This window comes from Equus asinus, chromosome 23 (genome assembly GCF_041296235.1).
Source record: "Equus asinus isolate D_3611 breed Donkey chromosome 23, EquAss-T2T_v2, whole genome shotgun sequence".
In the NCBI taxonomy this organism is placed as follows: Eukaryota; Metazoa; Chordata; class Mammalia; order Perissodactyla; family Equidae; genus Equus; species Equus asinus.
In genome coordinates this window covers 28,895,041-28,922,597 of record NC_091812.1, presented here as the reverse complement: position 1 = coordinate 28,922,597, position 27,557 = coordinate 28,895,041, and the positions used below count along the sequence as shown (strand labels likewise).

The 27,557-nt window shown below is 41.7% G+C and overlaps 1 protein-coding gene and 1 long non-coding RNA gene across 4 annotated transcripts in view; one reads left to right on the top strand and one right to left on the bottom strand.

Moving 5' to 3' along the window:
- Positions 1 to 27,557, bottom strand: part of CARNMT1 (carnosine N-methyltransferase 1) — a 127,441-nt gene that overhangs the window by 49,113 nt on the left and 50,771 nt on the right. The window lies entirely within an intron of this gene.
- Positions 13 to 27,507, top strand: LOC139041700 (uncharacterized). The gene is made up of 3 exons (XR_011497401.1): positions 13 to 412; positions 7,305 to 7,365; positions 9,964 to 27,507. It is a non-coding gene; the product is annotated as an uncharacterized lncRNA (long non-coding RNA).

Sequence of the window (27,557 nt, the reverse complement as noted above, 5' to 3'; positions counted from 1 at the left end):
TTTGTGGAAACAGGCTCAGACAGGAAAAGTAATTTGTTAAAGATCATATAGTTATTTAGTGTCAGAGGCAGGATCTGCTCTTTCTACAACCTCACTCTTTCTTTATAGGATATAGCTGAAATGACAGGGTCTGTGATGCCAGCCGGGGTTGGAACAACTTAGCTGAAACCATCATACGGTGGTGTTGGAATGCAGTGAGCAGCTGCTCCCTGTGCTGGAGGCCTGACTATTGCAGACTTTAAGCTTTAGCTTTTCGGTATTATTTAATTTACTTGGGAACAGCCAAGACAAGGGAAGCACTGGATTCAGTGGTTTGCTTCCACAGAACCTAACCAAACATGGGACGCCTTACTCTGATGCACTGCTTCCTTCTCGTTTTCCTAAAAAGATTCACCAGCCCTCTGCCAACATGGTAAGTGTTGGGGGAAATGAGTTTCTGAGTTGTCATTCTAGGAATTGCCTTTTGCAGCTGAAACTTCACCACTTAGTCACGCCCTCCCCTGCCATCTGCTCGGCTCTGAAACTGCTGCCGAGGCTGAGGAGCTGCTTCAATTCCAGAGAACCAAATTGGTGATAGAAATGCCATGCCATGAAATCTCTCATTTTCCCAGCGGTCGAGCACTGGCTCCAGAGGACCACGCCTTTAGGCTCTCCAGGTACTATCGCAAGGTACCCGGTCTTCAAAGGCAGCCCTTTCGTCAACAGATCACTGTTCACAAAATTTCATCTGCACCACCCTCATAACGTACGCTTGCAACTCATCTAGTCCTCAGCACTGGAGCCAACCGTGTCTGAGAGAATTTAAGGAATCCTCTATCAGTTTTGATAGTGTAATATCATCTTAGTAGCTTGGTGTATGTGACAGTGACTTGCTGGCATACAGTAGGCATTGTTCTGAAACTGAGAACGAAGAGGTTAAAAAATCTTCGCTAGAGCAAAAACCTCTGAGATAAGCTTTGCTAACTGCAGCTGTGCACACTCAGCAGAATAAGTGTTGTTTAAAACAAATCAGGTTTTTCTGTCCCTCTTTAGTAAATGAGTGAGCTGTCTTTCCCAGAAGTTCAAGGTCCAGACATCAAGATTAAGCCTCACAAGTCCAAACGCAGGCTGAAGATAAAAACTAACCAGAAAAGTCCAGACAGTCAAGGGCAAAGAAATTCAGTCTTCAAGGCCAAATGCAGGCTGGTGGGAAGATGCCAACAAGCAAGGCCACATGCTCTCCCTCCTCTACCTAAAACCCCAGATAAAAACTCCTATCTTTTTCCCTTCGAGGAGGTGGATCTGAGTTCTACCTCCCATCTCCTCGTCTGGCTGCCCTTTGGTAATAATAAACCCTCTTTCCTTGCCATAAGCCTGACATTTCAGTTATTGGCCCTTACTGTGCGGTGGGTAAAAAAAACCTGTGTTTGTGTTCAGTAACAGTTCTTCAGGTCTAATTGTTAGAGTCTTCCCCAGTTTTTGTGAGCAAACCACTGTCTGGCACTGCTGTTCTAGAACGACGTCCCTGTCTTTTCTCTCTGTGTTCAAGTCTTTAGTTTAACAAGGACTGAAGTTCTTTTATTATCAGTTCAGCCCCTATAAAGCCCTGAGTAATCCTGATACTTGCTTCATGTCTCTCTAACACATACTCCCTCATTTGTTCATTCAATTTGTGTGTTAGAGAATTTTTGCCATGTGTCGATGCTAGTTGTAGAGATTCAAGATGTCTTAAGTCATGGTCCCTAGAAGCAGAGGCCAAGATGGGAATTTTTTTTTTTCTGTTTTATCTCCCCAAACCCCACCCCTGTACATAGTTGTATTTCTTAGTCGCAGGTTCTTCTAGTTGTGGGATGTGGGATGTTGCCTCAACGTGGCCTGATGAGTGGTACCATGTCCGCGCCCAGGATCCGAACCCTGGGCTGCTGCAGCGGAGCTCGTGAACTTAACCACTCGGCCACGGAGCCGGCCCCAAGATGGGAATTCTTATGCAAGTGGTCTACTAAGGGAATGCCATAAAGGTGGGAGGAAAACAGAATGGGGCAGGGGAAGAGGCTGGGCAATGAGATGGTTTCAGGGGCCACCTGGAGAATGAATTGTACATACAGTCCATTCCTCCATCACAGCGGGGGCTTGGCTCTCAGACCCCTGCTACCAGTCACTGATGACTATGAACCCCCCTGGGGATGGGGTGGGTGGAGGCTAATGTAAAACCCCAAGCGCCCCAGACAGTCCTGTCAGGCAAGGACAGGTCCTCTGGAGACTTGAGGTGTGAGCCAGTAGCAGCCAACCCCCTGACATCTGGGGGATGAGTGCACCCCAGTGACAAAGGGTCTGAGTGGGGAATCAAGAGCATCTGCTGCACAATGATCCCTGGTACTTAGTCTCTGAGTGATTCCATAGAAACAGGTGGTGATAGAGCTCTGCACATGAGGAGCAATAAACCAAGCTGTGTATGAGTATGTTCGGGGGCAGGGGGCATGGGAGAGGAGAGGGGGTGGTTATCAAGGAACATTCTCTAAGGCAGCGAGTCGTACATTGAGTCCTGAAGGGCGAGACAGATGACGGGAGAGGAGGAAGTTTCAGGCAGAGAGTGTGAGCGTGAGCATCAGTGCCCAGGGCTGCATCATGGCTTTTGTGAGCCCTGGGCACTTAGGCATCTCCTGGGCCCCCTCCTCCATAAAACTTATATAGAAAATGATATCTTATGACTGTGTTGATATAAGTATGGATATAATCCAGGTTGGATTTTCTTTAGATTTTAAGACATTGAAACATTTCCACGGGCCCATGAAAGTACCTTGGCCCTGTGCCTCTTGTGCCTAATGGATATGTGGGCCCCGTTAGTGGAGGGAGGAATGTGTGGGAAGGCAACCCTGAGTGGTTCCGTGCTGCTGGAGGCTGAGTGTGCAGCTCTTTCTGTCTCCCTGCCTTTCCTCCCTTCTCCTGCCTGCACCTCAGCTAACCCTCATCACCTTCTCCTCCTAAGACAAGCTCTACTGAGACAGGACTGGGTTGGATAATGTCTCCTCCACAGTCATATCCACTCGGAACCTCAGAATGTCGTTATTTAGGAATAAGGTCTTTGCAGATGTAATCAGTCAAATTTACTTGAACCTCCTGGAGTAGAATGAGCCATTAATCCAAGAACTGGTGTCCTTATAAGAAGAGACGACACAGAGAGAAGAAGGCCACGTGATGATGGAGGCAGAGATTGGAGTGATGCAACCTCAAGCCAAGGAGTCTCGAGAATTGCCAGCATCCCCGAGATGCTGTAGAGAGGCATGGAACAGATTCTTCCCGAGAGCCTGTAGGGGGAGTGTGGCCTGCCGACACCTTGTGTCGAGTTGCTAGCCTCCAGAGCTGCACAATAACTAAAATCTGTTGTTTCAGCCACCCAGTGTGTGGAACTCCATTATGGCAGCCCTAGGAACCCAGTCCAGACTGTCTCTGCAAAGCATCTCCTCTGCATCTCAGGTGTCCCTGGTTAGGACTCTCTAGGCACTGTTGGGCCCAGACTCATAAACTCTGCGCCTTACTTTCAGAAGTGGCTGTCTGCTTCCCAGCACTGATAGCTAGTCCCTCAGTGCTGAAGAGCAAGAGAGGAAGGTACAAACTGGGGAGGCAGTGAGGTAGCTTTTATCTCACCAGAGCGGCCTCTTTCCTTCCTGCATTGCATCACACTTATTATCAGCAGTGCTCGATGCTAGAAGGAACTGGAGCAATGTCTTCAAAGTTCCAAAGAAAAATGTTTGCTTTTGGGGTCAGGAGGAGAGAAAGCTAGGTGCGTCTATTATTTAATATCTTTCTTTTATCCCTGATTCAGAAAGAATAGCCATAAATACCCTGTCCATAAAACCAGGCTTGTCCAGTTTTCTAGCCATTTAACAAAAGATTTATTAATGTGTAAAGCAATTGGTTGCATTATACTACATGCAAATGTGAAGATGACACACTGCAATACCTCATAAACTATGTGCTACTGGAGGGGAAGGACCATAGCTTTTTCTTCTTAATGCTCAGCATCCGGTACAGGGCCCAGAACAACGTAACTTTCCAGTGAATGTTTGCTGAATGAATTAGTCTGCAATTGCCTTGATCACCAAGGTGATTTAGTTCTTCAGGGTCACTGGGCAGATGTCCCTCCCTGCATCACATGCACAAGTCCTAAAGGTGGATCTTTTGGTTGAGACCACGATTTCACTGGTGGGAGTGTATGAATGAATAGCTATGTTCTCGTACCTCCAAACAAGTTCTCAAGATCAAATTCTCTCCACTTATAAGTCAATACGCTTGACTAAGGCACTGTCCTTTATATACAGTAATACCAGTACAAAATTATAATCTTACAATGAAAAATTTTTGTTCGTGATTGAAAATACTTCATTTCTAGTAGGTTTACTGGATATGGAGAGTACTTTTAACATTTGTTGAGTGTTTACTATGAACGAGGACTATGCTAAGCACTATATATGCAATATCTCACTCAATCATCACAACCTACCTATGAGGTTATTATTATTGTCACTTTACTGATGAAAAAACTGACATTAGACAGATTGACTAACTTGCCCATAAGTGGCAGACCTGGGATTCACATAGTTGTTTTCCTAACTGCAAAACACTCTGCTGGTGAATCTCCAGCTTTAGCGTACTAAAAGTTATCTTGGGGAGTTTGACAAAAATACAGATTCTTAGGTCTCACTCCTAGAGAATCAACAAGTCTAAGGCAGGCTCGGGAATCTATATCTGCAAGCATCACCCAAGTGCCTTGGATGCAAGTGGTCCAGGGACCGCACTCTGAGAAGCACTGCTGTAGACTATGAGTTGTCAAATATACAGTGTGAATTACTTTTTATCTAATTTCTTCTATTCAACATGATTTTCCCACTCATGGTTATCCAGTTGTTCCAGCAGTATTTATTGTAATGATCATTCTTCCCCCACTTCGTCTAGGTTCATTTCCATCATAAATCAAGTGTCCATATATACATGGGTTCTGAACATGACCCTCCAGTTTATTTTTTCTACATAATTCTTATCATCATCTATTGTAAACACTCTTTGAGAAAACCCACTGTGGATCAAAGGGCAAGAAACCTCAGCAAACTTCATGGATCATTTTATGATTGGACATATTATCTGTAAAGTTTAGAGGTGGTCATTTACAAAACAATGCCAAGAATTTCTTGGGATCCTCATTTAAATACGTCTATTTGGCCTACCAAATACAATTTCTGGTATTTTTAGAAATCCATCTAGAGCTCAGTAACACCCAAATATTACTCTTTTTTTCCTCTCCGTTTTCATAGCTCTCCTTCCCCAAAACCTCTTTTACCAAATCAGCAGTACAATATTTTGGAAAAGAAATCATCTTTTATTGGGAGCATCTTATCTTACGCTCAAATGTCATTAGGAAAGAGAGATAAAATACAGACATAGTAGCATTTACCTCTTGGATGTCCTGCTTTTGAACAAACTTTCTCCCTCTCAGCAATTTGTTATTGCCTCAAATACGGTGCCTATTGTAAATTTGGCTTCATTCAACCTGATTTAAAAATGAGAAAAACAATAGATTGTACGTATTTGCCCACTGTAACAAAACACTTCCCTTTAAATATGATTTGATGCCAACAAGTAATTTTGATACCCTATCAAGCAAACTCTTAAACCAGCTTTTATTTTTATATTATTATATGATACAGGTTAAAAGGATTGCATTTGTGATGAACTGCAGGTGAGGAAATTGTGGCACAGAGATATGAAATCTTTTAGCTAAAACCATGAAAGAAACTGTATGGACAATCTGAGATTCCACTGCATTGCTTTTCAGTGAGTTCTGAGGTTGGAGAGAGTTACCCAGCTGGATTCCCAAGAAGGGCAAGAGCTTTCCATCAGCAATGGTTCAGGCTCCCAACACCAAGTTTCCATTTATATCTGCATCATGAGCAGTCGAGCAGTGACTCAGCTGGTCACGGGAAGTGTGTGGGCTAAATGAAGCGTTGCTATCTGAGTGATTACAGGACGGCCAACTCAGACTCTGAACACTAAGACCTCAATAGCACAGAAAGAGTGTTTCTCAAGTACAGGGGGTGAGATAAACTCAGACTGGCTGTGTGATCTGTATACATCCTTTCTGCCTTCTCTGTCAGTGAAAAGCCCAACCACTAAGTGTTGAAGGAATTTCAGTTGTTCTGTAGTCGGCCACACAACTCTTGGGATCTCAACTGATAGTTTAATTGAGAGTTAGTCACTTGTGGAGAAGCAAATGGATTTGTAGGTCTAAGAAATCACCCACAGCCGCTGCACACATGGAAGAAGTTCATGGGCTTCTTCCTTCTGCACAGAGTCTAGTTTCTCCACCTTTTGAGCGTAATTGGCTGAAATTTTCCTCTCTAGCGTGTGCAATTCTCCCAAAGATATGCTGACCACACTTGTATTTTCCCTGTGGTAGCACAGTTGTATTTGATCATTATATTAGGGGAAAAGGTCCTTTTGTTAATTGTTAATTGAAGCTGATATTTTCTTGGACAGCCACATCCCTGACAGGCCAAGAGACAGAGCTGGGAAAGGATGCTGAACTTACCTGGGAGAGGAATGGGAGTTCCCTTCGAAAATGTTTCTCAGGTTTCCCTGATACTAAGAGTTACCTGGATATTGGTTAAACATTAGATTTCCAGGCTTCTCCTTTGGGGATGCTGATTCCAGGGGGTTGGGATATGTCCCTGGAATATGTATTTTAACAGCCATGTGACTGTTGTCCTTAGGGAAGTGTGGGAAACACTGTCCTGTGAAGCATGATTTTGAAAAGGTGACCAGAGACGGGAGTCCCTGATTCCCACGTATCCCCCATCATTCCCCTGAACGCATTTCTCTCGTTCTGATCACCTTCCCAACCTTTATCTGTACGTCCCACTAACTGCCTTTCAGTCCCACTTGGGTGCATTCTTCTTACCTCAGATTTGTCGTGTCCTCGTCTCTTCACCTCAGCCCACAGTTTCCACCCCATCTCAAGTCATTCCCTTCCCACACACGCTCAGGCACAGTGGTGCCTCACTATCTGCTCTTCCAGGATATCCCAAGATCTTCAAATCTTTCGACTTTTTTCACATTCCATTTTCTGCATGGAATGGCTTCTCTCACTAGTTTGCCCGTTGCACTTTTATTTCTCCTTCAAGAGCTCAAAGGCCACTTTCTTAGAAGTCTGTCCTGCTGCTTCTAGAGGCAGAGTTAATTCTTGCCTCTGTGTTATCATCGTGCTCTGGATTTCTCTTACCTACAATGTACGTTGTGTTGTAATTATTTGTTTACTCTTCTGTCTCTCTCAGGGGGCAGCAAGGACATGGACAGTGTCTTCATCTCTGCATTACAGCACCAGCAGAGTGCCAGGTACGTGGTAGGGATTTTATAAATATTTGCTGAGTGAACTTTAAACCTTTAATAACTATATACTAAATGATTATTATCAAGTAAAAAAATACAGATTAATCTATTTATATAAGTCCACATATTCACATCCATCCATTTATTGAGACAAATATCTATTGAAGCCCTATTATATGCTAAGCATTAGCGATTTAGTGATAAGCAAAAACTAGACATGATCCAGGGCCAGCCTGGTGGCATAGGGATTAAGTTCACAGGCTTCTCTTTGGAGGCCCAGAGTTTGCCAGTTTGGATCCCAGGCGTGGACCTACGCACCACTTATCAAGCCATGCTGTGGCAGGTTTCCCACATATCAAATAGAGGAAGATGGGCACAGATGTTAGTTCAGGGCCAAGCTTCCTCAAAAATAAACTAGATGTAATCCTTGCCTCATGGAGGTTTGAGCCGAGAGAAATGTATTAATAAAATAATTATGTGATGAATAAAAGATTTGCTACAGTGAAAAATACCAAGAAGGATAAGCATATGGGGGCAACGAAAGCACATAGTGGGGGTGGGGGGTGACAACTGATCTGAGTGCTGATAATGAAAAGGAATCATCTAGGGAGAAAGGGGAATGGAGAGCTTTCTAGCCTCAGGAAAATGCCTGTCCAAAGGCCCTGGGATGGGAAAGCATGTGGTAAGAACGAGGGACTGAAAGGTGGATAGTATGTCTGGAGCAGACAGCAAGAGGACTTATGGCAGAGAAAAGGCTGTCACGTAGGGCATACGGGTTTTCATAGGTCCCATGAAGAGGTATTGTCTTTATTCTAAGTGCAGTGGGAAACCAGTAAAAAATTGGAGTGATTTTGATGAGTGTGTTGTTGCATTTTTGTGAGGATTTATACTGGCTAAATGATGATTTGCTTTACTGTTTATTTTTGTTTTGATCACACAAACTTCTTCAGGACAGGAACCATGTCTTATATCTCAATGTTCCCAGCATCTAGCGCCATATAATAGAGTGGGTGACCAAGAGATATGTGTTTCTTGCTTGATTTCAGATTCTTGAGAGTGGGGCTTTATGTAAACACACTTAGAATAAAACTTATTTAGCCAAATCCATTGGATCACTTATAATGACGTAACAATTTGTGTTAAAATTGTGAGAAATGTGTTTGATATGGTAAATGGACAGCTGGTTAGCCACAATTATCATAATCAACAAAGACTGTTTCTTAAGAGTTTGGGAAGCTAACAGTCAGAGTTAGTTTCAGAAGAACCTGCTTCCTTTGTCCAATAAAGTTATTTGATCACTCATGATGCTAGAAGTTTTACTATTACAGAATCGTTACTAGGGCCCTAAAGACCCTTTGGTCTTTAAAAGTCCTCTTTGAAAATGTAAATACCTAATTGAGGGTAAGAGATATATTAATACATATTAATTGATGTTTGGGATATTTTGATGGTGATTCCAATATAAAGGAAATATATGTAATCATGCACCCCTTAACGATGGGGATATGTTCTGAGAAATGCGTCGTTAGGCGATTTTGTCATTGTGTCAACGTCATAGAGTGTACTTACACAAACCTAGGTAGTATAGCCTACTACACACCTAGGCTCTATGGTACTAATCTTACAGGACGACTATTGTATATGAGGTCCATCACTGACCGAAATGTTATGCAGCACATGACTGTGTTGGGGACAGAGCAGGGGCATTGGTGATGTGGAAGTGAAGTCTGCCAGCTGACCAGTTCCTCAGTTTTGCTTCTGTTGTCACCTCTAGAAATAAAAGTCATTTTGAGAATGATGGCAAGTAGCTGAATCTGTCTGGACTTTGGTTTCACAATAAAACAGGGAGTAATTTTCTTCCTAACCTCTAGGAAGCTGTGAAGTTGGGAGGGCTATCGTAAAAAAAGAGTGCACTGGAGGAATTGAGAGCTGGCAGCGTAGTGGCTTTTCATTGGTTGAGTCTTGTTGACTGAGCTTCTTGTCAGTCAAGAAGAGGCAGTCTTTCTTCTGCCATTGGGCTCTGCTCTACATGGAGTGTGTGAGAGCTCCCCTTTTAGGCCCCCTGACACCATTTTAATAAGATAGAGACAGATGTTTATCAATTTCTATAGTATACTCCCGTAACAAGGAAATGTCATAAGGAAATGGGGTTCTAGGAAGATTAATTCTGCTGCCGTGAACAAAGGCCATTGACAGAAAAAACATCCTCAACAAATAAATGTGAAAATGTTCTTTCTTGTTATAGCAAAAATAATGCAAATTTTCTAAAGATGCTGACTTTTTGCTATATTTTTTAATGTAATTTTCCCAATCTGCTGTTGTTTTTAAAAAAATTGTTTATGCTACTTTTTCTCCACAAATAGAAGTTTTAAATTTCATGTAATCTGAGCAGTTGGTCTTTTGCTTTATGATTTCTTAAAAGAATTTTAAACTTAGGAAGTCATTCTTGGTTTTAAATTCAAGGATCTAATACCTTGTTTGAGTGGGCATTTGGAAAAGGATGTTTTAAAAATATTTACTTTTTAATGTATCTGAGGTTTATTTTGTTATACACTGTGAGGGATGAGTCTAAATTAATTTTATTTCCCTTAATTTTCTATCCAGTTATTGCTGCACAAGTTAATGATGTCTTCTTGGTACCACAAGAGCAGTGGCTTGAGAATGAGTTAACACTGAGAAAGCAGAATCAAGGGATGGCAAGTCAGGAGCTGAATCTACTCTGGTACTGTGGAGAAATATAAGCCAATAAATTATAATTTTTGCTTAAGCCAGAATTCATCTGTTTTTCTATGGTCTGCAAGAGAGAGTCCCATGAGATGCAGTGATTAATTTGCATATTTCCCCATGAACTCTCAAGCAGCTTCTCTTTCACTAGTCATCTTTCCAAAACACAGATCTTGTAACAGGCTCTGAATACCGGCTCTGATATCAGTTCCCCTACATTGAACCCAACATATATGGGGTTCAAACCGAAAACATTCATCCTGGTTCCCTGCTTCTTTAGTTACAGTCATATGTAAATATTTGTTTCTTTAGCCTCTGACTCCCTGAGTTTTACAACCAAATAGAAGTTACAAATTGTTAAAGCGCAGATGGCCTCAAGCTGAGCTCCCGCTAAACTTGTGGCTAATCACAGGTCCTTGAAGTTCTTTTACAGAGAAACCAATGTCCAGAGAATATCAAGAAACTGAAGCTTCCCAGAGCTTCCCGGCACCAGAATCCACCATCCGCCACAGAGACAAAAAGCCAAGGACGCCCATCTCTGAATTCTCTTATCTCGCCCTGCAAATAGCCTCACAAGACCAGATGCAGACTGGTGGGAAAACGCCAGCCAATAGGGCTACATGCCCCCCTCCCCTACCTAAAACCCCAAATAAAACCCCCTACCCATATCTCAATGGGGAGGTAGCAATTCTTAAGGCACTAGCCATTGCTTTGCTCCCTCTTCCTGGCAAAGGCAAGAAAGCCTTTCCTTTCCACTCAAGACTCTGTTCTTGTTATTTGGATTGGCATCGAGTTCAGAGACCAAACTTTTGCTAACAATATGGGTATGCCATTCTTCTTGTTATGAAAACCTAGCTTCCCACTGCCCTCAGCACAAGTTCAAGCTTCTTAAACTGTCATTCAAAATCTTTCAGGGGCCGGCCGTGTGGATGAGTGATTAAGTTTGTGCGCTCTGCTTCAGTGGCCCAGGGTGTTGCTGGTTCAGATCCTGGGTGCAGACATGGCACCACTCATCAAGCCATGCTGAGGTGGCCTCCCACATAGCACAACTAGAAGGACCTGTAACTAGAGTGTATAACTATGTACTGGGGAGCTTTGGGGAGAAGAACAAAGCCTTTCATAATTGAGTCCCCTTCTGCTTTCTCAGCCTAATTTCTTGCTGCTCTCATTGTCAGGCACATACCCTATGCTTTAGCATGACCAGACATGTACTTTCATATGTTATAGGTTTGCTCACGTTCCCTCTCCCTGGATTGTGTTTCCTCTTCCCATACCCTTTTTTTATTTTTATTTATTATTTTTTTTAAGATTTTTTTTATTATTTTTTCTTTTTCTCCCCAAAGCCCCCCGGTACATAGTTGTATATTTTTAGTTGTGGGTCCTTCTAGTTGTGGCATGTGGGATTGAGCAGTGCCATGTCCACGCCCAGGATTTGAACTTGCAAAACCCTGGGCTGCTGAAGCAGAGTGCGTGAACTTAATCACTCGGCCACGGGGCCGGCCCCTTCCCACACCCTCTTTGACTTTCCAAGAATAGAACCTTGAGAGCATAAGGTGTCCATTATGTTCAAATATTAAACATTAGGCATCACCATCATTCCTGTTGATCCAAGAGCTCATTTTGAGACTATTGCCAGGAGGCCAAACTGATGCCCCCAGACATTTGATAAAAACTGCATTTAGACCCCAAAGATCTCATTTCCTAGGGAGTCTAACATAGTTCTACTACCAAAATCTCAGAAAGTCACAAGCTTAGACAAAGTGTGACTTTAAGTTATTGCAAAAACGAATAAGCAAGAAACAAGAACACACATTCACACCAAAGCACGTACACAAATGTTCACAGCAGCTTTATTCATAATAGCCAAAAAGTGGAAACAACCCAAAGGTTCATCAACCAATCAATGTATAAACAAAATGTGGTCTAGCCACTCAATGGAATGTTATTTACCGTGAAAGAAAATGAAGTAATGATACATGCTACAACATGGATGAAACCTGAAAACATTACACTGAGTGAAAGAAGGCAGATACAAAAGACCACATATTGTATGATTCCACTTATATGAAATGTCCAAAACTGACAAATCTATAGAGAAAGTAGATTAGTGGTAACCTACGGCTGGGAGGAATGAGAGGATTGAAGGGTAAAGGCTGAGGGGAACAAAGTTTCTTTTTAGAGTGATGAAATATTCTAAAATTGATTGTGGTGGTGGATACGCAACATTGTGAATATATTAAAGGCCATTGAATTGTACAGTTCTAATGGGTGAATCATATGATGTGTGAATTATGTCTCAATAAAGTGCTTTAAAAAAAAAAAAGAAAGTTTGCAGGTGCTTTATTCATAGTTGTCAAAACTGAGAAGCAACCAAGATGTCCAAGGTGAATGGACAAACCAACTGTGGTGCATCCAGACAATGGAATATTATCCAGTGCTAAAAAGAAATATTTTCCAGTGCATTCTGGAAGAGGTAAAACTCTGGAGACAGTAAAAATATCAGTGTTTGCCAGGGGCTAGGGAGAGGATGCGATACAAAGGCAGAGCACAGAGGATTTTTAGGGCAGTGAAATTACTCTCTATGATCCTACAGTGGTGGATACAAGTCATTCTCCATGTGTCCAAACCCATAGAACACATGACACCAAGAGTGAAGCCTAATGCAAACTATGGACTGTGGGTGATAATGATGTGTTGATGTGGGTTCATCGATTGTAACAAATGTCTCACTCTGGTGGGTGAGGTTGTGCGTCTTGGGGGCAGGGGGCATACGGGAACTCTGCATTTTCTGCTCAGTTTTGCTGTGAACCTAAAACTACTCTAAATCATAAAGTCTAAAGAAAGAAGAAGAGGACGAGGAGGGGAAGGAAGGACAAGAGGGAGGAAGAGGAGGAGGGTAGGCGTAAGGGGGAGGAGGAAGAGGAGGAGAAGGTGACCTCACAGGATTCATCTCACTTCAGAGCACCAGCTCTGAAGTTTTCCCTGACCGCTCTCTCCTCCCCCTCCAGCAGGAGAATCAGTTGCTCCTTTATCTGTGTTTTCACTGTGTTCTTATTCCTACTTCTTTACATTTCCTACCAATTTATTATAGTTGTGTGCAGGTCTCACTTACTGAACTGTGACCTGCCTGAGGGCAGAGGCCCTGCCTTATGTTGTTGATATTTCTACTAGAAACACTCCAGAGCAGAGTTCAATAAAGGTTTGTTGTGTGGATGAACGAAGGACATCTTACAGCTACTGTTTTAAATGCATTTTTAAAGGATTTCGCCCCCACATCTTTCCTTCTGCAGGGCTTTTGGTATCCTGCAAACAGCTGCCTCCATGTGGCTCATCCCAGCGACAGAGATCAGGATGTGGGAGGGCTGTTTCTAGAAAATTGAGAACAGATAAGAATCTTAAACTAATGACTTATCCCTGTTGAGTCTCCTCAATAGCAGCACGTTATTCCAGTAGAGCTTGTGGAAAACACTCCTCCTGGGAGACATAAGCAAGCACAGTCTGAAATCCAGGACCAGACTTCTGTGGTGACATCGGTCCACTGGGAAGATGTCAGGGGGTTGTGGGGAGAAGATCTCACTCTACCAATAGCCATCTCCTCCAGCTCTGCATGGCTGCCTGAAATGCTCTGGCGAGAGCTTTGTTTCAGGGCTTAGGGGTGAGAGAGATGTAAAGTGTGTGAGGTGCATTCCTGGAGGGGTGACCTTTGAACTGTCATTATTCATTTATACCTTACTGAGAGGCACATGGAATATAGTTCTTGAAGGCAGGTTTTAAGAGGGCAGTAGAGAAAACCTATAAAGATACTGGTGCTGAGAGGGAAAAGAAAAAGTTACCTGAGAGGTGACAGACTAACAAAAATAGCTTTTCTATACCTCCCACATTTACCAGCATTTAATGGACAAAGTGACTATTCTTAGCCACACAACTGCTTTAATTTTAGGACTAAGGCACACTTTTTTGATGAGGAAGATCGGCCCTGAGCTAACATCTGTTGCCAATCTTCCTCTTTTTGTTTGAGGAAAATTGTCGCTGAGCTAACATCTGCGTAGGGCACACCTTTTATTTTAAGAAACCACTTATTAATCTCGTTTAAAATAGACGAGTTGAGGATGTCGGGGATTTAGTAGTCAGGGCTCTGCAGCTCGGTGAATGATCTGGGGAAATCACTCACCCTCTCTGGGCTTCAGTTTTACTCACTGATAAAAGGAGCACAATAATACCCGGTCTGCTTGCATCCAGGGTGATTGTGAAAATCCACTGGGATCGTTGGAAGTGAAGCGCTTTATAAATCAGACACGTAAGTTTCTGATTTACAGTTGATGTTATTGTGGGAGGGGCAAGTGCTATGAGCCTCTCCTACTAAACATCGATGGGGTTTCTTTCTGGTGGTACAAAAAGAAAAACAAAAAAAGTTGTACCTTTAGAATCTTGTTCCTTGTTTAGAAAAGGAAGCATACCAGCATTTGGGGAAAAGCCTTTTTATTGACACTTCGGGTAGATTTAACTGAAGGCACTCGGTGTGTGTTAAGGATATCTAGCCAACACGTGCCCTTGTAAAGGAGGCAAGCTGCTCTTTGACCATCTTTGTTGATTTGTATCAGAAACTGGAGAGGGGAGAGCTGCAGGGACGCCCTCCTGAGGAGCCCGGTGTGTTGGAGCAGTTGTCACCCACAGTGTCTGTCCCTTCTCTGATCTCTTCCGCAGATATCCTTGGCAGTTCCCAGATGTGCCTGGGCCTCTCCTGTGCAGTGGTGTCACTCTTGACCTGTGCAGGGCTTTTCCCTAAAACCGCAGCTCATGGTTCAAGGACAGAGACATGACCTACAGGTACTTGTGTCTCCTGGTTTCCAGCAGTAAATATTTACTAAATGAAGCTTGGCTCAGGCTGCCTATCAAGGCGAGGAGGAAGTGGCACCTCCCGGCAGGTTTTGTCCTCCAGGCAGGACACCTGTTCCTGCATAATTGAAAGGAGACTCCACCAGAGTGAAGGCTGTCTCACCCTTTCACAGAGATCAGGTGACAGTGCTGGGCTGTGGGTGTCAGAGCAAGGGCATCACAGCTTAAGAAAGACGTGAGAAATTAGGAGACCCGTCAGAGGACAGCTGTCGTGAAGATAAGGAGTTTAGAAAAGAAGATGTAGGAGGAGGGGAGGGAAGTACTGGGATTATTTAAACCTGACAGGAGGAGCCTGAAAAAAGCGAGACAGGTGGTTGATTTTTGAACATACGTGGGGTGGTCATACAGAGCAGAGCTTCTCAGCCTTTTTCATGGCAAGGCGCTCTTAGAAAGAGATCATATTTACAGGGCCCACAAGGGCTCTCGGAGGAGGCTGCACAAGACGAGATTCTGCCCTGGGCTTTGACACTCCTGGGTCCCACCTGCCACCCAAGGGCTGAGGGATCAACAGCTTAGCACAATGCAACCTATCCTGGCCTTTGGGGAGTATATGGACTGAATGTTTGTGTCCCACCAGTTCATATGTTGGAGCCTAATCCCAATGTGATGGCATTAGGAGATGGGGCCTTTGGGAGGTGGTTCGGTCATGAGGGTGGAGCCTCATAAAGAGGATTAGAGTCCTCATACAAGAGACCTCACAGAGCTCCCTCACCCTCTTTTTCCACCACGTGAGGGTGCAGGGAGAAGGCAAGTGTCTGTGAACCAGGAAGTGAGCCTGGCCAGACACTGAATCTGCTGGTGCCTTGATCTTGGACTACCTAGCCTCCAGAATACGTGTTTGTTGTCTAAGCCACCCAGTCTATAGCAGCCCAAACTGACCGAGACAGAGATTTGTACACCTGTCACGAAATTGATGTAGAAGGCAGGGACTGCACTGGAAAATGCTGGATTGGTTTGTGAAAGGATATGTGTGCGTTTGTATGTGTGTGTGGTGTGTGTGTGTAGTTGTTTGTCCCAAAGTATTTTATGCAGTTTAAGCTTCACTGACTTTAGAAAAATAAGTGCTACAGACTCACCTCCAGATCATTTGAAGGTTTAGTTATTTATATTTATTTTATACAGTCATGGGCCACATAACGACGTTTTGGTCAACAAGGGACTGTGTATATGACAGCCGTCCCATAAGATTAGAACCATATAGCCTAGGTGTGTAGTAGGCTATGCCATCTATGGTTGTGTAAGTACATGCTATGACTTTTGCACAACGATGAAATTGCCTAACGATGCATTTCTCAGGACTTATCCTGTTCATTATGTAATGCATGCCTGTAGATTAATTTGCATTTTCTACAGTTTTATATGAATGGAATCATACAGCATATACTCTTCTTGTTTGGCTTCTTTCCCTCAGCACAATTATTTTGATATTCATCCATGTCATTATATCCCCCTTCCTTTCTATTACCCAGTAGTGTTCCATGGATGGATATATCACAATTTGTTTATCCATTCGCCTGTGGATGGACATGTACGTTGCTTCCAGTTTGAGGCTGTTACAGATAATATTTGTGTGTAAGCCTTTGTATGGACATAGGCTTTCTTTTCTCTTGGGTAAATACCTAGGAGTGGAATGACTGGATCATATGGTGGGTGCATGTTGAACTTTGTAACAAACTGCCAAAGTGGTTTCAAAAAGTGGTTGTACCATTTTACAATCCCACCAGCAGTGTATGAGAGTTCCAGTTCCTACACATTCTCTCCAATATTTGGATGGTCAGATTTTAATTTTAGTCTTTATAAATAGGTATTTCATGTATCTCATTGTAATCTCAATTTTAATCAGCATTGCCCTAATTACTAATGATGTTGAGCACCTTTTAAGTGCTTATTTGCTATTTGTGTATCTTTGGTAAAATGTTCAAATGTTTTGCCCATTTTAAAAATTAGGGGGGGTCAGCCCTGTTGCCTAGTGGTTTAAGTTCATGTGCTCTCCGTTGGTGGCCTGGGGTTCACGGGTTCAGATCCCAGGTGCAGACCTAAACCACTCATCAGCCATGCTGTGGCAGCCTGCCACATATAAAGTAGAGGAAGATTGGCACAGATGTTAGCTCAGGCCGAATCTTCCTCAGCAATAAAAATAAAAATTGAGTCATTTGCTTTCTTATTTTCCTCATTTTACATTCTATATTTTTATGCATGTTATGGTATTTCATTCATTTATATTGAGTATAGTATTTCATCATATGAATCCACTCCACTGTTGATAAACATTTGGGTTTTTCAGATTTTTCAGTTACAACTAGTATGCTGCGAACATACTTGTTCATGATTTCTAAGGCACATGTGAAGAATGTCTATATAAGATGGAATTATTGAGTTGTAGGGTATGTTCATCTTCACCTGGACTACCTAATGCCAAAGTTTTCCAAAGTGCTTTTTACCACTTTACACTCCTTCTAGTAGTGGACGAGAGACGCCTTGTGCCACATTCTCAACAATAAACATAATGTGGTCTGACCTGAGCAGTGTGAAATGGCATCTCATTGTGGCTTCAGTTTGTATCTCCCCAATGAAGTTGGACATCTCTTTACATGTTTATGGACCATTCCTGGAGCAGTAATCCTGGCTCTTTCCTCTTCATGGTGTCTTTTGTTGAATAAGTTCTAAATTTAAATGTGGTCTAAATTATCAATCTTTTCTTTAATTGTTTATCCTAGTTTGTGCTTTTTTGGTCTTGTTTCAGGTGGAGGCCCTTTTTCCACCACGTCTGCCTTGAGACCATCCGGCCTGATCCCAGTCTCTGCTTGGGCCAACTTGGATCTCCAGCCTTCTGTAAAAAGACTTTTGCCCATTTTAAAAATGGGTTTGGCTGGCTTTTCTTACTGGTTTGTAAGAGTTTGTCATGTCCTGGAAAGTAATTTTCTTGTGGGTAATAGGTGTTGTAATTATTACAAATATCTTCTCCCCTTTTGTGTCTTGTATTTTCACTCTCTATGGTACCTTAATTTTAACGTAGTAAGTTTATCAACCTTTTCTTTTCTGGTTTTCATATATTACAACTTGTTTAAGAAGTCCTTTCCTGTCCCAAGTTCTAGACGTTTTATAGTTTTTTGTTTGGGGTTCCACATTTAAATCTTTCATCCTTGTGGAACTGATTTGTGTGGATGTGTGATGCAAACAAAGACTCAAGTTCGTTTTTCTTCTCCATATGGAATAATTAGTGTTATCAGCACCACATACAGAATACTTGTCCTTCTCTCACTGCTGTCCAGTACCTGATTTGTCCTAAGTCAAGTCTTCATAACTACGCGCAACTGTTTGGGAGCTCTATTCAGTTCAATTGGTCCGTTTGCTGTCTGGGCCAACACAACAGCGTCTTAATGACTGTAGCTTTGTGATAAGTCTTTGATATGTCGAGCAATCCCCCACATCTGTTCTTCAGGAGAGTCTTAGCTCTATTTGGCTTTTTGCTCTTTCATAGAGAATCATCTTGTAATACTATGTTATCCTTTTTGAATTTTTATTATAATTGCATTAAAACTATTTGGGGAGAATTGTCATTTTACAATATGGAGCCCAATTCCTACTCAAGAATATTACATAGCTCTCTAATTATTTAGGTCTTTTAAAAAGTCTTTCAATAAAGTTTCTAATTCTCACCATAAGGAGCTTTTACATCTTTTGTTAGGTTTACTCCGAGGCACTTTATAGTTTTGGTAAATAGTATCCTCCCTCTCTTTTAATTTTTTTCGCCTTTTTCTGAGTTATTGTCGCTACTCCTGGGCTGTCTTTAAAAAGCTCTGGAAGTAGAACTTGAAATTAGTTTACCCTAAGTTGTAAATAGTGCCAGGTCCACTTCTTCAAGAATTTGTCCATTCCATCCAAGCTGTCAAATTTGTTGGCACAATATTTTCTTAGTTTCTCTATTTTCTCTCTCTCGTTAATTCGGGTTGACTGCACTCTACTTTCTCAAGTTCTTTTGGTATAACCAAAGGTCATTGATCTTAGCCTTTCTTCTTTTCTAATATAAACGTTTCAAGCTATAAATTTCCCTGTAGCACTTTTTTAGCAGCATCCCACAAATTCTGATATGTTGTATTTTCATTATCTGTTAGTTTAAGATACTTTCTAATTTCCCTGATTTCTTTTTTGATCTATGGATTATTTAAGTGTTAATTTTCCAAATATCTGAGGTTTTCCTAGACATCTTTTTCTTACTGATTTCTAGCTTAATTCCATTCTCATTTAATTCATATTCTGTGTAATTTTTAATCCTTTTAACTTTATTGAGATTTATTTTATGACCCAATATATGAATTATCATGGTGCAGGTACCATGAGCTCTTGAAGAAAATATATATTCTGCAGGTATTGGGCATGGTGCTCTATTGTGTCGCTTAGGTCAACGTGGTTGATAGTGTTTTTCAGACGTTATATGTCTCTACTGGTTTTTGGTTTTTTTTGTCCAATTGTTCCATTAATTGCTGAGAAAGGGGTGTTAAAATCTCCAACTATGATGGTGTATTTTTCTATTTCTCCTTTAAGTTCCATAAATTTTTGTCTATGTATTTTGAAGTTCTGTTATTAGGCACACAAATATCAATTGTAATGTCTCTGATGTGTTAACCCTTTGTCCTTATGAACTATTCCTCTTTATCTCTGCTAATGCTCTTCATTTTGAAGTTGTCTTAATTTGATATCAATACAACTGTTCCAGCCCCCTGATGCTTATCATTTGCATAGCATATATTTTTCCCATCCATTTACTTTCAACTTATCTGTATCTTTATATTTAGTGTGTCTCTTGGAGACGACATATATAGTTGGGTCTCACTTTTTCTGACACTCTAACAATCTCTGTCTTTTAACTGGAATGTTTAGTGCTTTAACATTTGGTATAAATGATTGATATGGCTGGATTTAGGTCTACTGTTTTACTGCTTATTTTCTGTTTGTTGCCTTTCATTTTTGACTCTGTACCTCCTTTCCGGATTTCCTTTGGATTAATTGAATATTGTTTTGAATTTCATTTTAATTTAACCTATTAGCATTTTAGCTATACCTCTTTTGTTAATTTTCAGTGGTTGCTCTAAGGATTGCCATATGCATCTCTAATTTTTCACAGTCTGCTTAAAGTTAACCCTGTACCACTTCACGTAAAGCAGAGCTCCTGTGACCCTTCACCCCTCCCCCCGCCCCGTCCCAATGCACTCCTATATTGACCCAAAAAGATCTTCCACCTATCCTCTAATTTCATATAAGGAGCACTCTGACCTCTTTCCCCAACACTTCTTATGGACAATGACCCAGAACTCATCATTAGTAACAACAAAGCAGCAAAACAGGGAGACTTTTCTCCGCGTCTTCTTGGTAACGAAGGGACGCGCACTCACGGACCTATTCCGCTTATTTTTACACTTGCCCGTTTCAGACTGATGGAAGCCTCACAGCAGTTTAGGGTGGGGAAATGCTTTAAAAATTTTTAGCACATACTCATTTGCCAGACTTTTTACACAGCTCATTTAATCCTAAAAACTCGGTGGCAGATATTATTGCCAGTTTAGCAGATAAATCTCACCCCTGAGCATCAGACCCCTGTCAACTTCTCAATGAGTCCAACCCTCACCACCCTATTTAAAATCGCAACTCACTCGGCACTGCCTGGGACTCTCGAGATTCCCCTTGCCTGTTCTTCTTTCTTTCCCACAGCACTTATCACCACCCAATCCATCATGTAAGTCACTTATTCATTATTCTTATTGTCCTCCTCTCTACAAAGCACCTTGATATACTCAAGCACTTAGAACAGCGCCTGGCATGTATTAGCGGCTCGGTATGTATTTGTTGAATGAATGACTCTTCATCATTATCACTCGGATGTTTCACAGGCATCTCATACCCTGTCCTGCAGCATCCCCCATGTACCATCAATCATCTAGGTACTGCTATCAGAAGTATAACTGTACCCCTTCACAATCTCATGTTCATTCATTAATTTATTCTTTGAATAAACATTTTGAGCATCTTCTATGGACCAGGCAAAATTCTAGACACTGGAGTTTCAACAGTAAACAAAACAAAAATCCCTGCCTCGTGACTCTCCCAGTGAACCTTTTACTGGGGGAGATAGACAATAAACAAGTACGTCTGTCAAGTGCCGAGGAAAAATAAAAATAAAGGATATGGAAAGTTTATATAAGGTGGTCAAGAAGGGTCTCTCTAATAAGGAGACTTCTGAGCAGAGACCTGAAGAAAATGAGGGGCAAATTGTCTATATATGATGAGAGGTCATAGGCAGAGGTAATAGCAAATGCAAATGTCTGAAGCAAGAGTAAGCCTGGCATGAGCTTGGGACAGCACAAAAGCCAGTACAGCCTTTTTTCTCTCAGTATTTCATTTTGCATAGTTTCTATCACTATGACTTCAAGCTCACTCACCTTGTCTTCTCTTGTGCCTAATCTGAGGTCAATCCCCCCCTCCCCCCACCATACACTGAATTTTTCATCCCAATGTACTTTTCATCTCTAGAAGTCCAATGTGGGTCTATGCTTCTATATAACTTTTTGAACATATTGAATACAGTTATGCTAACCGTTTTCATGTCCTTCTCTGCTAATTCTAACATCTGTGTCCATTCTGGGTTGATTTTAATTGATTGATTTTTCTCCTCTCCATTGATTGTGTTTTCCTGTTTCTCTGCACACCTGGTAATTTTTGATTGGATACCAGATATTGTTAATTTTACTTTGTTGGGTGCTTCTTTTTCTGGCCTTGGGGAGTTAGTTTTCTCATACCTGTGCACTGTGGATTACTCCAGGGGAACCATCTTCAGATCTCCATCATTCTATGTGCAGCCCTCTCCTCTCAGGTACTCTGTTCTGCAAACTCTAGCATCCTTGGTCTCTCTGGACTGTCAGCTCTGTCTCCTCAATTCAGGCATTCTGCCAGGCTTTGCCTGAGTTTCCCTTCACAATACCATGTCCTGGAAACTCTCTCAAGGCAGTGAGTAGGGCTCACCTGTTTCCTGTCTCTCTGGGAACACTATACTTTGTTGGCTGATGTTCAGTGTTGTGAAAACCATTGTTTTATATATTGTGTCCAGGTTTTTGGTTGTTTTAGGTGAGAAGGTAAATCCAGTCCCTGTTCCTTTATCTTGACTAGAAGCAGAAAACTCCTTCCTATAACATTTTACTTTAACTTCAAGGGTATATTGTTGTGTAACTTTTGACTTCGAGATATGATGCCTGTTTCCTTATTCATTGTAGAAAATTGTATTTCTTCATCGTATATTATGGGAAATTGAACTTCAATCTATTCATCAACCTTGTAATATTCAAACCACTGACTATGACATGCCTGATCTTATTCTGTAATGAACTCAACCAGTATAAAGAAAATTGCATAAATTTCCTTAGAGACTGGAAAAATACCCGTTTTCCTTTTTGTATTAAGGTACAAGTTAATTGTACCTTACAAAGTACAATTGTACAAGGAATACTTTAAAAATGAAGTGTAGGTCCTTGTTTGTGTCTATATGTGTGTTTGAAAAGTTCTGCTCATCTTTCAGATCTCAGCTCTAATGTCATTTCTTCAGGGAAGTCTTCTCTAAGTCAACACCCTCCTACTGCTCAGAGCCCCCTGTGCCTGTTTTTTATAATGGTTACCTCAATTCTTACCATTGTGCAATTACTTATTTGACATCTTTCCTCTACTATATAAGCTCTGTGGTAGGAGAAATACTATCAGTCTTGTTGACCTCTCAATTCCCAAGACCAAGTCTGGTGCCAGACACAATGCAGGTTCTCAAATAGATATTTGTAGAATGAATGAAAAAGTGAAGAGCACACAGTAAATACTGAGGCTGGGATACTGGCTAAGTCTATCTTCCTCCACTTTATTTCATCCTCCCCCACAGTGTCTGTGATGGTAAATTGCTGGAAAAAAAAAAAAGACATTGCATCTTTCAAAAGATTTTAGTACAATTTTCAACATATCAGATTGACCATCATTAAGATGTTTAATAATAGGTTGTGTTGGTGAAGATATGGAGAAACAGATACTCTCCTTACTTTGAAGTGTTTTAAAGTGTAACTCTTTAAGAGCCACCTGGCAACATCTGTGAAAATTTAAAAATGCACATGCATATTCAGCAATTCTACCTCCAGGAATTTATACTCCAGATATAGTACTGACAATGGACAAAAAGATGTATGTATGTACATGACTATTCATTGATATACAATGCTGAATAGGAAAATATTGAAAACAACGTAAATGATGTTAATTGTTAGTAAAGTATGATGGGTGTGAGTCTGTGTGTGTGTACGGTGTAATGAAATGCTGTGCAGCTTTTATTAAATGAAGTAAATTTATCTGTATGGATATGGAACAATTGGTAAAATAAGCCAAAAAAGCAAGGTGCACAATAGTATATATAGATCACAAATATATGAAAAAGCAGAGGATATACATAATATGTATATTATATACATGTATACGTGCACACGTATATGTGTATTTTTTTGGTATTGCACAGAATGTTCCTAGGGGGATACTGTTATCAATAGTCAGTGTTGTGGGATGTGGAGGAATATGGGCAGAGGGCATATGGGACATATCTTTGGGTCACTTCAGTGTCACTGGTGTCTTGTGTGGGTTCCAAGTTTCTTCACCACAGGCCAATACTTAGTTCCTGGCTTCTATTATCTTCTGTTGGGAGACAATTTTCCACGGGTCTCTTGATATCTTCCACATCATCTTTTCAAGGACATGTGTACACTGAACAGGCTTGGAAGATAAATGGAGCAAAGTGCAGGTTTGTTTACTGTCCAGCATATTATCTTCTACTATGGCAAAAAGTCAGGCAGACTCACTGCTGCCTGTCATCAAAGATGAAGGTTTTCTAAACTCAAGGTTCTCCTGTAACACAACTCAACGCATGAACAGGCATCACCTAGCACTCCTTGTGTCACTCTGAGATCTGGGCCTCAGGGAACTAGTGCAAGATTAATACTCTGGCTACTGGGAATAATAAACTGTCCTTTGACTTTGACATAGTTTTGTGTCTTCTGCTGCTATTCCTGAAACTGTGGCAGGCTAACCTCCTAGATTGACAGTGGGGTACAATTTCAGCCCCTCTATAAGTGATGCCTTCAGCCTCAGGTGAAATGCCACATAGAAGGCCATGGGATCCGACCTCACCAGTAGCTTCTGAGCCACATGGCACAATCTTGAAGCACAGGGAGTTCTCTTTCCTGGAGCAAACTGTGACAAGTAGATAAATTGTCACTCTCTCCCTCTGATGGACTATTCTTAGGGAGAGTGTTTCTTCCCAGACTGTCCAGAGATGTCCCCAGGTAACCAAGTGACCCTATTTCCTTATGAAGGAGTAGCTGGCTTGGTAACAAACAACCTTGTATTTTCTCCTCATTCTTCTGTGCTGCTTCTTTATAATCTAAAAAAATCATAATTTTTCTTAAGCCATCAGAACTGATGTTGCAAGGTAACTAAGTAAAGTGAATGCTAGAGAGGGACAAGGCTCTCCAAGCAGAGATGACACACGACTTTTTCCCATTTGGCAGAGCCCAGAGGTGGCTGTTTTATAAGCTGCTAAGTAGTAATCTGCAAAATGTTTATATTCTTGGCAGTTGTGGGTTGGGATCTCAGTCTGGAATAGCTGAGAGTCAGACATAAGGGATGTCAGTGCTCACTCACAGGATTTTTTTCATGGCCATCCACTGGGAGCTCAGGAGAAAGACTGGGGGCAGGGCAGGAGACTGGAAGGGATGGCTACACACTACAGCTGCTGCTGAGATGGGACAGGCATAAAAGCCCACCTGCTTCCCTGCACCATTCCCTGCTATAATAAGCAGTAAGAGATTGATGGAAGGTCAGAAAACATTCTCCCAGGGACAGACATTGCTTCTGGGGGAGGAGGAGACGCAAACTCCCTCTGCTTCAGGGGAGGGGTAGGAAGCCCAGTCACCCCCAGGACAAGGGCAAAGATCCTTTATTTCTGGAAGGAAAGTAGAAGCAAACTCAACATTTTGGGGAGAAGAGCAGAAAAAAATTGGCTCCACTGATAGTGCTCCTAGGGGTGGGCAAGAAATTCCTGTTCAAGACAAACCACAAATACAGGAAGAGGATGAGAATGCTGAGAAAGACCTACTTATGAGGCCCAGGTGCACAGAGCCTGCCTAAGACCGAGACTAGACTAAGACAACAAGAACTCCTACTGCCCCTCCCATGAACCTAGCACAGGCTGATGAGGAACAGCAGTCTACCCCTGGAGAGGCAGGATCATGGAGAAGCCCTCTGTGGCACAGGCAGGCAGAGACAGCTGGATGCTGGAGAGGGACCAGGAACACCACGGGGGAAACCCCTCTGGCATCCCATCATCTACTCTAAGAACAAGGTAACACAGCTCACTGCTGGTGGAATTTGAAGCCTACAATGGACCGCAGATAACAATGACAAAATACACACTCAAGTTCTTGCAAGATTCACTCAACCTCCCATACTGGCCTAACAGGCATATATTTATATCTGGGCATAAATACTGTTTACCCTGTTTCTGTTTTTTTCCTACATATAACAAATTGAGCTCAATATTATGAGACTCAGGAAAAAAGAAAAAAAAAACCCAAAACCTTGTCAAGAGATGAAGCAATTAACAGAACTAGACTCAGAGATGACCCCAATATTGGGATTATCAATCAGGGACTAAAATTCCTATAATATATTAAGGGATACAGTGGAAATGGCACACAACATGCATTGACACATAGGGAATTTCAGCAGAGAGATGAAACTATAAAAAAGGGATAAATGGAAAGGCTAGAAATAAAAAGAACGGTATCAGAGATGAAAATTCTTTCAACACATTCATTAGTAGAACAGACACAGATGAGGAAAGAGTCAAGAAACTGGACGATAGGTGCCGGGGTCCAGCCTCAGCAGAGTCCAGGTTCCCGTGGGAGAAATGGCGTCGGCGAAAGTGTAAGTGCTTGACGTGAGACTCGAAGCAGTTGCAAGCAAGTCCAATTTATTTCGGGGACAGGGTACACTTATATAGGAAAAAAATCACACGAGGTTGTCTAACTATTGTCGTCATGGGAACAATAGGTGAGGGGCAGTGCGTGACTAAAGGTAATAATCAAAGGTGGTTGTCTACATACCAGATGTGCAGCATACATATCGATTGTTTAGGAAGAGGTTACATAGTTTCAGGGTCTTCAAAGAAGTTAGGAGGGCAGCGAGTATATAATTAACGGAATATAGACCCCCGCATCCTTGGGGGCTGCTGTTTGTTCTTTGAGATATGTTTATTGCTAGTTCTGCCTGTTTTTACAAGGCTTCCAGGACAGAGGGAAGACGTTAATCAGTAATAGGCTTTAGAAAGGAGGACAAAGGATTCTGCTTAAAGAATTACGTTCCCTGGAGAAGTGCCTTGCACGATTCTCCTTCCATTGCCAGACCTTGTCACAATACAATGGCAGCTAGATTGGGGGAATGCTTCCCACAGATAGGTAGAAAGAAACTTCAGTTTGAAACAAAAAGAGGAAAAAAAAAAAAGAGCGAAAAACAAAGATAAAAATAAGAAACCACCAGATTGGAGCATCCAGGAGTTGTGGGACAATAACAATCTAATGTATGTGTAACAGAAGTCCCAAAAGGAGAAGCAAGAGAGAATAGGGCAGAAGAAATATTTAAAGAGATGAGGGCAAAGAATTTTTCAGAAATAATAACATCAAACCACGGATCCAACAAACAGGATAAATTCCAAAAACAAATTAAAAAACCACAGACACCTAGTAGTCTACCTACTGAAAATTACAGAGGAAACAGTGAAAGCAGCCAGAGAAAAAAGAAACACATTCAGAGAGACAAAGAAGTACAGCAGAGTACTCATCAAAACAATGGAGTGACATCTTAAAGAAAAAAAAATTCAGCCCAGAATTCTGTACTCAGTGAATAAATCTTCCAAAAATAAAAGTGAAATAAAGACTTTTTCAGACAAACAAAACCTGAGAAAATTCATTGCCAGCAGACCTATGATACAAGAAATGTTAGGAAGTTCTTCAGGTTCAAGTATGATACCAGATGGAAACTCGGATGCACACAAAGAAATGAAGAGGGCTGTGCAACACACTACCACAAAACTTTGTGACCTAAAACAACAACATTTCCTCAGAGTCTGTGAGTCAGAATTTCAACACTGGCTTAGCTGGGTGGTTCAGGGTTGCTGGCCAGAGTTGCTCATGGGGTTGCAGTCAACATGTTGGCTGGGGCTGTCGTCATCTTAAGGCTTGACTAGGGCTGGGGGACCCACTTCTATGCTCATTCAATTCATATGACTGTTTGGAGGAGGCCTCAGTTCTTCACCATGTGGGATTCTCCACAGGGCTATTCGAATATCTTCATGACATGTCATTTGGCTTCCCCAAATGCAAAGGATCTGAGAGGAAAATAGAAGCTGCAATGTCTTTTATGACCTAGCCTTACAAATCACACATTTCCATCAGAGTCTATTCGTTAGAAGAGAGTCACTACTATCTGCACTTCAAGGGGAGGGGAAT